The sequence below is a fragment of the Rhinoderma darwinii genome, chromosome 6, assembly GCF_050947455.1.
Source record: "Rhinoderma darwinii isolate aRhiDar2 chromosome 6, aRhiDar2.hap1, whole genome shotgun sequence".
Classification (NCBI taxonomy): Eukaryota; Metazoa; Chordata; class Amphibia; order Anura; family Rhinodermatidae; genus Rhinoderma; species Rhinoderma darwinii.
The window spans coordinates 65170459-65188699 of NC_134692.1; the positions used below are offsets into that span (position 1 = coordinate 65170459).

The 18241-nt window shown below is 41.4% G+C and overlaps 1 long non-coding RNA gene across 2 annotated transcripts in view; it reads right to left on the reverse strand.

Moving 5' to 3' along the window:
* The window catches only part of LOC142655569 (uncharacterized), a 52885-nt gene that overhangs the window by 25445 nt on the left and 9199 nt on the right, over positions 1 to 18241 (reverse strand). For both annotated transcript variants that reach the window (XR_012849518.1, XR_012849519.1), the window contains exon 2: positions 9950 to 10060. This is a non-coding gene — a long non-coding RNA (uncharacterized LOC142655569). The remainder of the gene's footprint in view (positions 1 to 9949; positions 10061 to 18241) is intronic.

Genomic DNA, 18241 nt, shown 5'->3' on the forward strand with positions numbered 1-18241 from the left:
GGGTGGCGATATAATAGCTATGAATGTCCGGTATGCCCAGGCCTCCAACCTTTCTATCCTTGACCAATAAATGCATGGCAATTCGAGGATGTGTTTTTGACCAGACAAATTGGGAGAGATTTCTTTGTGTTATCTGAAAAAATCTTTTAGGGAGAGTAATAGGTAAGGTTCGGAATAGGTATAGTAGTTTTGGCAATAGAAGCATTTTATAGGCCGCAATCCGGCCTAGCCATGAAGTTTCGAATTTAAGTAATCGATCTATGTCTGTCTGGATATTTTTTATTAGAGGTTCATAATTGGCTGCGTATAGATCTTTATATGAAGAAGTCAAAGTTATCCCCAGATACTGGATGCCCTTCAGTTGCCAATCAAAGGGGTATTTTGTTTTAAGAAAATGCAGTGTGGACGGGTCTATATAAAAGGGAAGTATTTGTGATTTCTGCGCATTTAATTTATAATATGATATTGAGCCAAAAACTTTAACCCCTTAAGGACGCAGCCTAGTTTGGGCCTTAAGGCTCAGAGCCCATTTTTCAAATCTGACATATTTCACTTTATGTGGTAATAACGTCGGAATGCTTAAACCTATCCAAGCGATTCCGAGATTGTTTTCTCGTGACACTTTGGGCTTCATGTTCTTGGTAAAATTTGGTCGATATATTCAGTCTTTATTTGAGAAAAATTGCAAAATTTAGAGAAAATTTAGAAAAAATAGCATTTTTCAGAATTTAAATGCATCTGCTTGAAAAACAGACGGTTATACCACCCAAATTAGTCACTAGTTCACATTTCCCATATGTCTACTTTAGATTGGCATCGTTTTTTGAACATTATTTTATTTTTCTTGGACGTTACAAGGCTTAGAACATAAACAGCAATTTCTCATATTTTTAAGAAAATTTCAAAAGCCTTTTTTTTAAAGTACCTGTTCAGTTCTGAAGTGGCTTTGAGGGGCCTATGTATTAGAAACCCCCATAAAGCACCCCATTTTAAAAACTAGACCCCTCAAAGTATTCAAAACAGCATTTAGAACGTTTTTTAACCCTTTAGGCATTTCACAGGAATTAAAGCAAAGTGGAGTGGAAATTTGCAAATTTCATTTTTCTTTCTGAATTTTAATTTTATTCTATTTTTTTTCTGTAACAAAGAAGGTTTTACCAGAGAAACACTACTAAATATGTATTGTCCAGATTCTTCAGTTTTTAGAAATGTCCCACATGTGGCTCTAGTGCGCTCGTGGACTAAAACACAAGCCCCAGAAGCAAAGAAGCACCTAGTGCATTTTGGTGGTGCTTTTTTATTAGCATATATTTTAGGCAGCATGCCAGGTTTGGAGAGGTGTTGGGGTGCCAAAACAGTAGGAATCCCCCAAAACAGACCCCATTTTGAAAACTGCACCCCTCAAGGAATTAATTTATGGTTATTGTTACCATTTTGACCCCGTAGTTTTTTCACAGCGCGTATTTGAATTGGGCTGTGAAATTAAAAGAATGACAATTTTTCCAATAAGATGTCATTTTTGATCAGAATTTCTTATTTTCACAGGGAACAAAATGCCCCATTTTGTTGCCCAATTTGTCCTGAGTGCGGCAATACCCCATTTGTGGTGATAAACTGCTGTTTGGGCCCATGGGAGGCCTCAGAAGGAAAGGAGCGCTATGTGTTTGTTGGAGTCCAGTTTTGCTGGATTGGTTTTTGGGTGCCATGTCGCATTTGCAGAGCCTCAGAGGTATCAAAGCAATGGAAACCCACCAAAAGTGACCCCATTTTGGAAACAAAACCCCTCAAGGAATTTATTTATGGGTGTTGTGACCATTTAGACCCCACAGTTTTTTCACAGAACTTATTTGAATTGGGCTGTGAATTTAAAAAAAACAACTTTTTTCCAATAAGATGTAGTTTTGGCTCAAAATGTCTTATTTTCACAACGAATAAAATACCCCATTTTGTTGCCAAATTTGTCCTGAGTGCGGCAATACCCCATTTGTGGTGATAAACTGCCGTTTGGGCCCATGGGAGGCCTCAGAAGGAAAGGAGCGCTATGTGTTCTTTGGAGCCCAGATTTTGCTGGATTGCTTTTCGGGTGCCATGTCGCATTTGCAGAGCCCCAAAGGTATCAAAGCAATGGAAACCCACCAGAAGTCACCCCATTTTGGAAACTACACCCCTCAAAGAATTTATTTATGGGTGTTGTGACCATTTAGACCCCACAGTTTTTTCACAGAATTTATTTGAATTGGGCTGTGAATTAAAAAAAAAAAATTTTTTCCAATAAGAGGTCGTTTTGGCTCAAAATTTCTTATTTTCACAAGGAATAAAATACCGCATTTTGTTGCCCAATTTGTCCTGAGTGTGGCAATACCCTATTTGTGGTGATAAACTGCCGTTTGGGCCCATGGGAGGGCTCAGAAGGAAAGGACCACCATGTGGCCTACTGGGAATTTTCTGGTGCTAAGTCGTGTGTGCAGAAGCCCCTGAGGTATCAGTACAGTTGAAACCCCCGAGAAGTGACCCCGTTTTAAAAACGACACCCCTTAAGGAATTAATCTAGAGGTGTAGTGAGCATTTTGACCCCACAGGTATTGTGTAAAAGATAATGTGCAGCAGTTGGTGCAGAGCGAAATTTGCAATTTTCTATACATATATGCCAATTCAGTGTCCGATATATTGTGCCCAGCATGTGCCACCGGAGATATACACCTCATAAACTGTAATGTTGGCTCTCCCGGGTACGGCAATACCCTACATGTGGCTGTTATCAGCTGCCTGGGCACACAGCAGGGCTCAGAGGGGAAAGATGAGGAGGGGTAAGCTGTGCGAAGTGGATCAGAGCGAGTAAAACTGGGGTAAATTAAAAATAAAGGGATGGATGATAAATTTGAAAACACTCTTTCATACAGAGCTCTGGTTTTTCGGGACACGCGTCACATTGATATATTGTGTCCTTCCTTATCCCCCTCTTATAGCAGACTCTGCACCTCTTTTGACTTTTTCCCTTCTTGCCAGTTTGGGGAACTTCTCCTAAAAAGTGTTGCCCTGGTACGATGCCTGTGGCCCCGCTTCCAGAAGTACTGTAAGGCTTCAGGACTTGATCTGACAAGTCCACCCCTCCCATGTACCTATTGTAGTCCAGGATGCAGTCTAGTTTGGGGGTCCCTGTACTGGTACCTCGTACAGGTACATGGGTACTGGTGTGGCATCTCCCTGGTCTTGTACTTGACACACAATATGTTGCTGCTAGATTGTGCCCTGCTCTCACCCCTTCTGAGTGTTTGCCCAAGCAGAGTCGTAGGGAGGCCTCTCAGGTTTCTTCTAGCAGTGCCGCATGCCACAGGACTTCTGGAAGCGAGGCAGTTGAAGAGTGGGACGCTGGTATAAAAATTATCCAGGTAGAGGTGGTAACCCTGGTCCAGCAGTGGGTGCACCAAATCCCACACTATTTTTGTATTAACTCCCAGTAAGGGGGGGGCATTCTGGGGGCTGAGTACTGGTGTCCTTCCCTTCATATATCCTAAATTTGTAGGTATACGCGGATGCACTCTCGCACAGCTTATACATCTTCACGGCATACCTTGCCCTCTTACCCGGCAGGTACTCGCGGAATTGAAGCCTCCCTTTCAAATGTACCAGGGATTCATCTATAGAAATACACTTGTCGGGGGTGAATGCTGGGAAAACCGGGCACTAAAATGGTCTAATAGGGGTCTCCGTTTATACAAACGGTCAAAACTGGGGTCATCTCGGGGTGGGCACGGCTCATTATCAGTATAATGTAAGAAGCGAAGTATTGCCTCATTTTTATTTTATTTTTTAGTTTCCAGCTCAGTTCTGAAGTTGCTTTGAGGGGCCCATATATTAGACACCCTTATCAAACACTCCATTTCAGAAACTAGACCCCTCAAAGTATTCACAACAGCATTTAGAAAGTTTATTAACCCTTTAGGTGTTTCACAGGAATTTAGAGCAAAGTAGAGGTGACATTTAATTAATTTAATTTAATTTATTAGGCACCATGTCCAGTTTGAAGAGGTCTTGTGGTGCTAAAACAGTGGAAACCCCCCAAAAGTGACCCCTTTTTGGAAACTAGAGACCTTGAGGAATCCATTGTAGTTTTCTTGGGGTGCATGCGACTTTTTGATCAGTTTTTATTCTAATTTTAGGTGGCGTGGTGACTAAAAAAAACAGCAATTTTACTATTGTTTTTTATTCAATTTTTTTTACAGCGTTCACCGTGCGCTATAAATGACATATTCACTTTATTCTGCGGGGCGATACGATTACGTCGATACCAGATGTTTATAGTTTTATTTTATGTCTTATGGCGTTTGCACAATAAAATACGTTTTGTAAACAATCATTCACTTTTTGTGTTGCCTTATTCTAAGAGCCATAACTGTTTTATTTTTCCATCAGGAAAGTCGTGCGAGGACTTATTTTTTGCGTAACGAACTGTAGTTTCGATCAGTACCATTTTTAGGTACATGCGACTTTTTGATCTCTTTTTATTCCATTTTTTGGGAGGTGAAGTGACCAAACAATTGTGATTGTGGTACGGTTTATTATTATTTTCTCTTACGGCGTTCACCGCGCGGGATAAATAACGACATCGTTTTGTAGTTCAGGCCGTTACGGACGCGGCGATACCAATTATGTATAGTTTATTTGTTTATTTATATATTTTTATTAATAATAAAGAACTGATAAGTGAAAAAGGGGGACTTTTACTTTTATTACTTTTAAATCTTTTATTTTCTTATTTTTACACAACTTTTTTTTACTTTTTTACACTTTTTTTACTTTGTCCCACTAGGGGACATGAGGGCAGGAGGCTCTGATCGCTATTCTAATACACTGCACTACATGCGTAGTGCAGTGTATTAGAGCTGTCAGCTGTTCGCTGACAGCAAGCATAGTGGGTCCTGATTTTGTCGGGACCCACTAGGCTTCCGTCGATGGCGTAGCCAGAGTCCATTGTTAGGATTCTGGTTGCCATAGTAGCCATCACGGCCCGCTATCGTGTAGCAGGCCGGCGATGGCAGCTTAACCCCTAAGAAGCCGCGTTCGCTATTGAACGCGGCTTCTAAGGGGTTAATCGGCGGGGACCACCGCGATCGGTCCCTGCACACTAAGCTGTGATAGCCTGCTGTCGGAAACAGCAGGTATCGCAGCTCAGACATGCGCCGGGATTAAATGGCGCCGTGTTTACTCAGGTCAGTAATAGTACTGACCTGAGCGCGAACGTTGTACTTAGCAGGACGTACTATTACTGACCTGAGCGCGAAGGGGTTAATAATGTCCATAGAAGCTTCTAATGATGATTCTGGATTAGTTAGTGATAAGATAATATCATCTGCGTATAATGAAATAGTGTGTGAAACCTCACGGCATTGGACTCCCTGAATGTCCACGCAGTTTTTAATGTGTTGAGCTAACGGCTCCATGGAGAGTATAAAAATTAGTGGGGATAATGGACATCCTTGTCTAGTGCCATTAGTTATTTGGAACTCTGTAGACAGGATGCCATTAGTGTAGATTTTCGCTGTGGGTGCCGAGTAAAGTGCTCTAATAGCTGTCAAAATGTTGCCCTCAAATCCCATTTCTCCCAAAGTAGCAAATGCGTACGCCCAATTAATTCGATCGAACGCTTTTTCGGCGTCCAGAGCCAACATCAATGCTGGTGTGGCTCGTGTTTCAATGAGATGAAGTAAATTTACAATCCTTTTTGTGTTGTCTGATGCTTGTCGTCCCTTAACAAAGCCCACTTGATCCACGCTCACAAGGGTAGTTAGCATAGGGGTGAGCCTTGCCACGAGAATCTTAGCATAGAGTTTGAGGTCTGAATTTAATAGCGAAATAGGCCTAAAATTTTGGGGGGTATCAGGAGTTTTGCCCGGTTTAGGGAGAGTAACAATAGTAGCCATTTGATTTTCCTTTGGGAAGGAGCCCTGCTCCATAGTCTTTTGAAAAAATTTGGCTAAATAAGGGGTCAACACAGTAGATAGATTTTTATAATACGAGTTGGAAAGACCATCCGGTCCTGGAGATTTACCGATTGGAAGGGAACGTATATTATTCAAGATTTCCAATTCTGTAATTGGGGCATTTAAAGAACTTAGTTGTTCTGCTGACAGTCTGGGTAAGGATGCTTTCCTAATGAAATCCACTATCTCATGTTGAGTAGGACAGCTAGTAAAGGGGTCGTCCTTTAGGTTGTAAAGAGATGAGTAGTATTTTCTAAATTGTTCTACTATATCTCTGGGGTCCATACATTTATCTTGTGTGAGGGGATTTTTTAAATAAGGTATTCTTGTCTTCTGGTACTGAGTTTTAAGCCGAGTAGGCAGTAGTTTCCCTGCCTTATTATTCTGTGAATAGTAACGGGCTTTAGTCTTCCTTAAATTTTTTTCATATTCTGACACTAAACAAAGACGTAGTCGTTGTCGGAGTAGAAGCAATTGTGCAGCCCCCTCTGATGATGGAGATAATTTGTTTTTTGTGTCTGCAAGGCGTATCTCGTTAGTCAACTGAGATACCTCTTCCAGACGCTTTTTGCGGACCGTATGCCCTAGACGTATAAACGTACCTCTTATATATGCCTTATGAGCGTTCCAGAGGGAGGAGATCCCAACATCCGGCGTATCATTATATTGGAAGTATTCGTGAAGATCTCTTTCTATGTCCATTTTATAAGTAGGATGAGATAAAAGATAGGAGTTACAGCTCCATAGGTAGTCTGGACTAGTGTCATATTTTTCCATGATCGTCAGAGTGATCGGCGCGTGGTCAGACCACTGTATGCTTTCAATTGTCGTGGCTTTTGATACGAGGAGTGTCGCCTTATCTACAATGAACATATCAATTCTAGAGTAACTATTATGGACTTGAGAGTGAAACGAATAATCTCGTTCCGATCCGTGTTGCATACGCCAGATGTCGTACAGCTCCTCCCCCCAGAACCAATCCCCAAAAGCAGCCCTAGATTGTCTAGGCTGAGACGTAGTGTCCATCCCAGAGTCCATAACAAAGTTGAAATCCCCACACACAATCAGTTTTCCCTGCTTATGTTTAGCAATTATTCTGCAAATCTTTTGAAGGAATCTCAGTTGGTGGTTATTAGGCGCATATAATGACAACAAAGAATATTTGACATTGTTGATAGAACAAATTAGTAACACATATCTCCCATTGGAATCTGTAAGCAATTCAATTAGTTGAAAAGCAACTGTATTTTTTACTGCTACCAAAACTCCATGAGCCTTGGTAGAGTAATGTGACTGAAAGACATGAGGAAATTGGGGGTGCTTAATTCGGTGGGCGTCTTTTTCCAAGAGGTGAGTCTCCTGGATACACATAACCTCACATGCCAGTTGTTGTGCCTCTTTCCACATGTGTGCTCTCTTATGTGGGCTATTAAGGCCATTTACATTTAGAGAACCAATTTTAAGAGCCATCGTATATGTGAGAGTGCTGTTGTATTCTTGACCGTGTCACATCAAGTTGTAGGTCATACTTGGTATGAACCAAAGGAATGTATGTGGATTGACTGTTATATGAGAACAAATGTAACATAGTGGTCTGCACTAGACAAAGAAGAAATTTAAAACAACAAAACAAAAGCATTCAAATACGTTTGAATAAAGAGAGAGTCTGAACTTCAATGAGTTCAGACACGGTGGGGGGAAAAACAGTCAACTTGTGGACCGGACTTTTAGGTCTCGGGAAAAGCCCCGCCGCTCCACCACCATATAGTGAATATACCTCAGCGTCGCGGACGATGTCGGAGGTTTGGCCCCTGCCAGTCATCTTTAATCGTGTGAGGTAGGGGTTTTTTCTTAACTCCCGAAGAGGCGTCAGGAATGGAAATGCCCCATTTTTGTAGAAGTGACGCACCTTCTTGGACAGTTCTCACCACGTGCATAGAGCCATTTTGGTGGATCAATAGTCGTACCGGAAAGCCCCATTTGTATGGAATTTTGTTGTTTCTCAAAGTTGTAGTGATGGGAGCAAGTTCTCTCCTTAACTGCAGAGTGACGGCAGAAAGATCAGTATAAACAGATATTAACTTGTATGGCTCCGGTATTATCTCTTTATTTCTTACGGCTGTCATAAAGAGTTCCTTGATATGGAAGAAGTGAAACCGAGCTAAAACATCTCTGGACACATCTGTCGATAGGTGTTTGGGTCTGGGAACTCTGTGTGCTCTATCTAGGATCAAATCTCTAGAGGTGCAATCAGGTAGCAAGGCATTAACAAAGCTTTGGATAAATTGGGTTAGATCTTTTGGGGCTATGTCTTCAGGGATACCCCGAAACTTGATATTGTTCCTTCTGGAACGGTCTTCTAAGTCTGCGATTTTTGCTTTGACTTGTGTAATATCAGCTTCTAGGTCGAAGTGAGCGTCTATAAGCTCATTGTGGGAAGTTGCAAAATCCCCCATTTTAGATTCCACGTGTTGTACACGATCTTCCACTTCATGTATTGCGACAGACATGGGCTTGATTAACTGGGCAAACCCTGAGTAAAGAGATTGCTGAAGTGCCTGCAGCATGGTCTTGAGTGTGAGTTCTGTAACAGGGTTAGATGTAGATGGCATATCTGTAAAAAGATCTGAGGGTTCCTCCATGTCTCCCTCAGAACAATCTGTCTCCTGGTGTGTTAGGGCAGTATAACCATCCTTTTTTGACCGAGAGGAAGGGCTCCCATGTCCCGATGAAGGAGGTGAGGAGGAGAGGATGCCACGTGCGTGGCCTTTAAGATGGCGGCCTCTAGGTTCTGTCATCCCCCTTGTCCCCTTCCTCGGCGTTAGAGCTGCACTCTGTGAGTGCGGACCAGCTGGCAGTGATCCAGGTGACAGCGCTGGGACGGAGCTGCTTCGGCGAAGTGGGGATCTAAACTGTCGGGGCCCCGGCATTGAGGTGAGTGGGCTTGTGCAGTGTTCGGTATTGGCGCCATTTTGGACCGTCTGTCGGTCATTTGGAAAGTAGAAATCCAGCATTTTCGCTGGTCTACTCACCGACTTCTTTTGTCTAGGCATGCTTGGCGGGGTTCCCTCTCCGGTGCGGCAATGGCGGGATGTGAGAGAGGTCCTTGTTGCTTGTGTGTCGCTTAGGTTCGGTGAGGCAGCACGGAGCTAGGTTTTCACGCGACCATTCAGTCCGGCAGCCAAGCCACGCCCCCCCCTCCCTTTTTTTATCTCCTTCCTACTGTCCCTGCTTTTCTTTCTTTCTCTTACTGTTCTCATGTACGCTTCTGGAGTATCATTCCCTAATTGGGAATGTTTCACTAGTTATATTAGAACAAAAAACGTCTTTTCTGTGTGAAATGTTGTTACAACATAAGCAGCGGCCTTGGCCGCATTTGAAAGAACCATTTAAACATTCCCAATTAGGGCTTTCCTTAAATGTTTGTCATTTACCTACTGGAATGTTCGTGTCGGCTGCAATATATTGGGAGGACAATTCAATGTCTGCGTAGCAGAATCAATAAACATAGGCACAATGTCCTTAAAGGGTTCCTAAAGCATAGTGTTTCGAGACACTGTGCTTCATCTCATAATTGCCAATTTAATAAAATTATTATTACCCCCATTGAACAAATATCCTGTGACATCCCTAACCGGTTTCGAAAACTCAAACAAAGAGAAAACTTTTGGATTTTTAAACTGATGACCTTACATCCTAATGGCTTAAATGACATTTCCGAAACATCTCTTGATTAATGCTTAATAGTTAGATCTTCTGTATACATTTTTTATATCAATTCAGGGTATATTTATGACTGGGATTATCTCTATTTTTACCTTTTTACATACATTTTTATATATATCATATTTAGTAATATTTTTTAGAATGCGTTAAATTTGAAGGTTTTGTTGAATGGTTTATTATTGTATATTATATATATATTTTTTTATATGCATATTGTATATGTTTATATTTTTGACACTTACCCTGCCTTCATTGTCCTTTTGCTCTCTGGGTTTGCTCCATGTTATCTGGGTCCGTTGTGGCTGCTGTGGTTCCGGGAATCCTTTGCCGGTTCCTGTGGTTCCCTGTGTATTCTGTATCATAAATACGAGTGGTAGTTATAGATTTCATATTTTATTTTCATTTCATATTTATGCAATGTCTTTTATCATGTAATTGTTGCATTAACTGCAACAGTTCGTGCTTTGAATTATGCCAAATGTATTTCATATTAACTTTTTAGCTTCTATTGTTCTAGCATTTAATTTCTAGCATTTAATATAATTTGTATCTTCTACTGTTTTGTTTGCATCCAATTGTATGCTTAATACCCCTTTTTGTGTTCCAAGTCCTTGCTGGGCATCCATGTGGATGTTTGAAGTTTTGCATCCAGATGGATGCTTAATGTCATCTAGCTGAGCGTCTTTTTGGATGTTTTATAGCATAACATCCAAATGGATGTTACAGACATCACTTAAGCTTCTCTCTCTTGTGTTGACCATCCAAACGGATGTTTAGTACTATAGGCATCAGAATGGATGCTTATTGCCATCTAGCTGAGCGTCTTTTTGGATGTTTAGCAGCATAGCATCCAAATGGATGTTACAGATATCATTTGCATTTCACCCTCTTGTGTTGACCATCCAAATGGATGTTTAGTACTGTAAACATCAGAATGGATGTTTAGAACTATGTTTGCACATCCAAATGGATGTTTAAGATTGTACTCGTGCTTCACCTTCCGGTTAGCATACAAATGTATGTTTTAAACGTTACGATTTCATATTTTATGTCTTTTCTTGCTTTTTTTCCTCCTTTCTTAAGGAATGTTGCTAGTTATTATTTACATATATATGCTTTTGTGTATTTTTAATGTTCTTAACTTACAATTTCCTCTAGTGATTACGTCATTGATGCACTTTGACCTTGATCACATTGGCGTTTTTTTTTCTCACCGCGTGGTTTATTTAAAGCACTGTTGTTTATACTGTAATTCATATGGCCTGAGGAAGATGCCGATGCGGCATTGAAACGCGTAGCCTTGATCAATAAACTTCATCATTTTACAGCATTTGTATCATCATTGAGTAGCAGCGCCGTACTTATTCCCATTTTTCTCGAATTGCATATTGCCTTTATTGCGGTGGCCAATAGGCCTGACCGGCTGGGATTTCGGCAGCAGCACTCACTTCTATCCACCTGTTGAACGCGATTGATCTACGGTCCTGTGGTAAGCATTCAATTGTCATACACTGACTGCTACTTCTGGGCTTACTCACACCATGTGGCGCCGTGTTTTTTTCCTTGTATTTCCATAGTCTGAAAATTGTCCTTGATACCAGTGGTGCAAAATGTCCAAAAACCGCTGGCAGCGAAAGGGTTAAATAAAAAAGTCATGGTTGTCAGAGTGTGGGGAGGGAAAAATAAAAAAAAATTGTGCTTGTGAAGTTGAAAAGTAGCTCTGTCCTAAAAAGGGTCAAAGTGTAGCTTTACTTTCTTTGAGATTTGCTGTATAACATTTAACACTCAATTGATTCTAAGTAACAGAACGTGAACTGTCACTTGTCAGCACATACGGCTACTAACAAGGTGCAGTTTGCAGTCTCTTGCTAAGGAACAACTGACAGAATTTTAAATGCCATTCAATATATCTCAGCTGTACTAAATTTCTGCTTTCAAAGGTTAGAAAAACTGTTTTTCCAGCATAATCAGCACTTTTATGTATTGCAGGTTAGGGACAAGAATATAAGAGTATATCCACACACAGCAGATTTGTATGAGGTTGTGCATGTATTTCTGCTAGCCCCATTTAGAAGATTGGGACAGTTGCAGACATTTCTGCAAAAAATCTGCCGTGTATGAACATGCACTAAGGCCTTGCTTGCACATTTGACAGCGCTGGTGAGGCAAGGGAACCATCAGTTCCCTTCCCTGCCATTCATCGCTTTTTTGTGATGAACTTGATGCAATGATGTCATCGCGCCACCTGCATTGCTCTGCTGGATGAGGCCTGGTCAAAAGAGACCAGGTCTGTATTGTTGGAGGGGAGGATGGCGTGGAAACGGGGACAGGTGAGTGTGACACTATTTACAGGGGGTTGTGTGTGGCACTATTCCACAAAAAGTCTTTGGGTCAGGCCACAATATGGAGCTGCCCAGACACGGTCGCAACGCGGCCAACCACCTCGCCGGCACCATGTTCGGTGCGGCTGTCAAATAGCCTGTTAGTGGCTAGGGAATTAATACACCCTTTATGGCCGCACGATTTTGCAGGTTACAACAAGTTACCCCCTATCCGTATGGTAAGGGTAACTTGCTGATTGGTGGGTGTCCGACAGCTCAGACCCCCACTGTTTACGAGAACGAGGAGCCCAAAGTTGCCCGAACTCCAAGTTTGAACCAAGCGGCAGGTCGCTCATGTGCACTGCCGCTCCATTCATTCTCTATGCCTCGCCGGAACAAGCCGAAAACTAAACTCGGCTGTCTCCAGCTCTCCCATAGAGAATGAATGGAGCTACAGTGCGCATGAGCGACCTGCTGCTTGGTTTAAACTTGGAGTTCGGGCAACTTTGGGCTCTTCGTTCTCGTAAACAATGGGGGTCTGAGCTGTCGGACACCCACCAATCAGCAAGTTACCCCTTACCCTACGGATAGGGGGTAGCTTGTTGTTACCGCAATACTCCTTAATAAGGTATTTGACAGCCAAGCCTAACATAGTGCCAGCGCGGTTGTTTGCCGCGTCGCGGCCGTGTCAGGGCTGCTCCGTGTGGCCTTACCCTTTGTGTAGCCCAGGACTAAAGGACAAATGGGTGTTACCATTCCCCTTATCAGGAGGATGTGTCCCTGCACAGCGTGATATTGTCAGCAATGGTTGGAGACTGTCAGTATGTAGGGACAAGGAGAATTGTAACACACATTTGTCACTACTCACACAGAAAGGTGGGGTTGACTGTAGACACAATGTCGCAGGGCTGTGGTGGAGAAGGGGGTCCCAATTTGGGGAACAGTGTGAACAAGTAATATAATGTTTAAATCTGAGTGTAGTTGCACATTATTAAGAAAAGTGTATTTCTTAGATGCCATCCAGGGATCCTTTGTAAGGTTTTTTGTACCACATGGACAAACAATGAATGACACCAAAATTTCTAGAAGGTAAACTAACAACATATTCTGCAAATAATGAATGTATGCTATACGGTCTCAAAAACAGCTGCCTAGATAAATTCCTCTTACTAGGAAGACATTTTTGCAAAATACAGTTATCAGGCTCTAGAAATATCACATGCAGCATATAACTTGTGCGTACAACATACAACACCCTAGAATGAAACCAGTAAACATTTAATAAAACTGAAGCCATATATTACACAGTAATATATGCAATACAAAATATATAGGTCCTTATTAACAAATACTTTGTATACAGTGTTTCCTTATTAATATCCACTTGGTGTTACTTTTTAATGTTTCATAAACACAAGCATAGTTCTTTCAGTGGTAATAACATATTGAGCGCGCTACCATGTTTCAACGGTGGACTTTGACACAATTTTTTTTTTATCCAAGCAGGTCCAAAAATGCTGTGCTGTTTCATATCTCTCTCTCTCTCTCTATATATATATATATATATATATATATATATATATATATATATATATACACACTACCGTTCAAAAGTTTAGGGTTACTTAGAAATTTCCTTATTTTTGAAAGAAAAGCAGTTTTTTTCAATGAAGATAACATTAAATTAATCAGAAGTACACTTTATACATTGTTAATGTGCTAAATGAGTATTCTAGCTGCAAACGTCTGGTTTTTAATGCAATATCTACATAGGTGTATAGAGGCCCATTTCCAGCAACCATCACTCCAGTGTTCTAATGGTACATTGTGTTTGCTAACTGTGTTAGAAGGCTAATGGATGATTATAAAACACTTGAAAACCTTTGTGCAATTATGTTAGCACCGCTGTAAACAGTTTTGCTGTTTAGAGGAGCTATAAAACTGACCTTCCTTTGAGCTAGTTGAGAATCTGGAGCATTACACTTGTGGGTTCGATTAAACTCTCCAAATGGCTAGAAAGAGAGCTTCCATGTGAAACTCGACAGTCTATTCTTGTTCTTAGAAATTAAGGCTATTCCATGCGAGAAATTGCCAAGAAACTGAAGATTTCCTACAACGGTGTGTACTACTCCCTTCAGAGGACAGCACAAACAGGCTCTAACAAGAGTATAAAGAGAAGTGGGAGGCCCCGCTGCACAACTGAGCAACAAGACAAGTACATTAGAGTCTCTAGTTTGAGAAATAGACACCTCACAGGTCCTCAACTGGCAGCTTCATTAAATAGTACCCGCAAAACGCCAGTGCCAACGTCTACAGTGAAGAGGCGACTCCGGGATGCTGGCCTTCAGGGCAGAGTGGCAATGAAAAAACGATATCTGAGACTGGCTAATAAAAAGAAAAGATTAATATGGGCAAAAGCACAAAGACATTGGACAGAGGAAGATTGGAAAAAAGTGTTATGGACAGACGAATCGAAGTTTGAGGTGTTTGGATCACACAGAAGAACGCTTGTGAGACGCAGAACTGAAAAGATGCTGGAAGAGGGCCTGACGCCATCTGTCAAGCATGGTGGAGGTAATGTGATGGTCTGGGGTTGCTTTGGTGCTGGTAAAGTGGGAGATTTGTACAAGGTAAAAGGGATTTTGAATAAGGAAGGCTATCACTCCATTTTGCAACGCCATGCCATACCCTGTGGACAGCGCTTGATTGGAGCCAATTTCATCCTACAACAGGACAATGACCCAAAGCACACCTCCAAATTATGCAAGAACTATTTAGGGAAGAAGTAGGCAGCTGGTATTCTATCTGTAATGGAGTGGCCAGCGCAGTCACCAGATCTCAACCCCATAGAGCTGTTGTGGGAGCAGCTTGACCGTATGGTACGCAAGAAGTGCCCATCAAGCCAATCCACCTTGTGGGAGGGCCTTCTGGAAGCATGGGGTGAAATTTCTCCTGATTACCTCAGCAAATTAACAGCTGGAATGCCAATGCAGGTCTGCAATGCTGTAATTGCTGCAAATGGAGCATTCTTTGACGAAAGCAAAGTTTGAAGGAGAAATATATTATTTCAAATAAAAATCATTATTTCTAACCTTGTCAATGTCTTGACTATATTTTCTAGTCATTTTGCAACTCATTTGATAAATATAAGTGTGAGTTTTCATGGAAAACACAAAATTGTCTGGGTGACCCCAAACTTTTGAAGGGTAGTGTGTATATATATATATATATATATATATATATATATATAATCTTCGGAGTTCTGTTTTTCTGATACCGAAAAATTAATAAGCACTTAATTTTGGACTTAAAAATTAAAGGGGTTGTCCACTACAACTGATGACCTATCCACCAGATAGGTCTTCACTACATGATGTGTGGAGGACCCAGCACCATTAAGCCGCTTCGGTGGCTTCTGCGCACCGGACGTACATGCCAGAAGCAGTTGGCTTTTGCCACGGAATAGCGGCCGAGCTGCACTACTGCAACTCTGCTCCTATTCAAGTGAATAGGAGCAGAGTTGCAGTTCGGCAGCACGGACGGTATGCTATTTACGGAGCCAACTGCTTCCGGCTCCGTACAGCGCATAATGTGCAATAACATCCAGTGCCCTCAGGCCACCGGAGCGGCTGATCTGTGCGGGGGCGTGGGTGTCTGACCCGCATCGGTGATATACTGATGACCTATCCGGTGGATAGGTCATCAGTTGTCCAGTAATGGAAAACCCCTTTAAATCCTAATAAAAGGTGTAGAGTCTCTTTATAGGTGAGTGGAATGTTTGTGAGCCCCCAGTGTGCTTAAGCTGGGGAGGGGGGAATTGACTGCGGATCTCCTTTAAGACTAATATATAAAGAGTTGGAGGGGTATTCCCATCTTGAAAATTTATGGCCACATGATATCCATACTCCCATAGAAGTAAATGGAAGTTAGGGAAAGAGTATAGCTGGAGACCAGCGGCAGAAGGTAGGATGGGAATCAGGGGCCCCCGTTCAATAGATAGGTGCAGGTTCCTGGGGTATCAACCTGCTGAATAAAGAACGCTGGAAATTTTTAAAATAAAAACAGTGCTGAAATTGCTTTTTTTTTCGTCTAATCGCCTTCCAAAAAAAAAAAGGAATAAAAAGTAATTAAAAAAAGTTGTATGTACTGCAAAAAACTAGGCCTAACACAACTCCATCAACAGAAAAAAATTAAAAAGTTATAATTATTGGAACACAATGATATAATATGATGGACATGACTAATTTATAGGTCCAGCAGTTTTTAACCAAAACCCCACATCATTATTTAGTAGACCTCGTAGATGCAGCAAAGATGATGTTGATTTGAAGCCTTGTGCTACATAGGGGGATAGTGTAGAAGCGAAAGATTAGGCAATACTGGAGTGCGGATATTTTGTACATCACCCCAATTTATCATATACCATAGTACAAAAAGCTGACCGTGCAAAACCATACAGATGGCATTGTATAACACTTATGTGCTATGTCGATGCATAGGCCAGAAGGCCACGCAAAGAATACTAAAAGATAACACATTTCTTTGAGACTCCTCTAGAATTATATATAGGAAAGGTCATTATAAAATGGAGAATACGTATCTTAGTAATTCGGCATCCTGCTTGATAATTCATAATGTAATTTAATACAGAAAATATAAGCAAATAAACCATCCTTCACAATCTCAAGCCCGCCCGTATTGTACCAGGACAACACTTTCCCTGTGCATAAATGATTGCTTAAAAAGCATACCGCAAAGTAAAACCCCGAACTAAGGCTCTGTTCACATCTGCTTGGGGTCCCGTTCTGAAGTTCCGTCTGAGCTTTTTGTCAGAACGGGACCCTGAACTGACACAAACGGAAACCAGTGGTTTCCGTTTCCATCACCATTGCTTTCAATGGTGACGAATCCGGTGCCCATGGTTTCTGTTTGCTATTTTGCCATAAGCAGAAAAAAGCCCTATTTTCCAGCTACCTGATCCATGAATTTATGGTAGAAATTAAAATATTACCTTTGTTAAGTATTTAAAGTGTAGCTAAACGTTTGACAACCTTCTGACAAGTGAGAAGTTTGGATTGGTGGGGGCCGAGCACTGAGTCCCCCACCAATCGCTAGAATGAAGAAGCTGAAGTGCTCGCGTGAGCGCTTAGCCGCATCGTGGCTGTTCGGCTTTTACCGGAAATAAATGTATCAGTGCAATACAAAGTCTATTTATTTTCTTGAAAATGTGAGAAATTGCTGCTAAAGTTCTAAGCCTTGTAATGTCTTAATAAATAAATAAAAGGACGTTCAAAAAACTATGCCAACTTAAAGTAGTCATATGGGAAATGTTAACTTGTAACTATTTTGTGCGGTATTACTATCTGTCTTACAAGAAGATACATTTAAATTTAGAAAAGTGCTAATGTTTGCAAATTTTCTCTAAATTTGGTGTTTTTCACAAATAAACCCTGATTGTATAGACCAAATTTTACCACTAACATAAAGTACAATGTGTCATGAGAAAACATTCTTGGAATCGCTTAAAAAAATAAAAGCATTCCAAAGTTATTACCAGATAATGTGACATGTCAGATTTGAAAAAGGGTTAATATTATTTTTTTTACATAAAAAAAACTTTATTTAACTGTGTTTTACTTTTTTTTTTATTAGTCTTCTAGGGTACTTGAACTAGCATTCGGATCGCTCGCACAATACAATAATAATGTATAACAGTATATATGTTTTTTACCGGCTCCTATTAAGCAAACATCGTCACCTCGCAATCTCGTCGCGAGGGGATGGGCTGTCGGAGGGGGCTGCCCCTCTCTCTAACGACTTAGAGGCTGCAGTTGCTATTGACCGCAGCATCTAATGGGCGGAATTGGAGTTATCGCCGATTCTGCCCATTGCAGTGAGGTGTCAGCTGTAACATACAGACGACACTCGCTAAATATGGAGTGCTTAAAGGGGTTTGCCATAAAACACATGTATCCTCTATCCACAGGATAGGGGATACATCTGTGATCGCTGGGGGTCCCAAAATGGGGGACCAAAAGTTACCCAGAGCGCTACATGAGAAGTTTGGACTTCCGGGTTCTGTGTCCAGCTTATTTGTTTGTTAGCTCCATATAAATCAATGGAGAGCTGCTCACGCATGCGCAGAAGGATCCCATTCATCTCTACGGAGCTGCCCGACACAGAACCCGTAAGTCAAAGTTTCTCAAGTAGCGC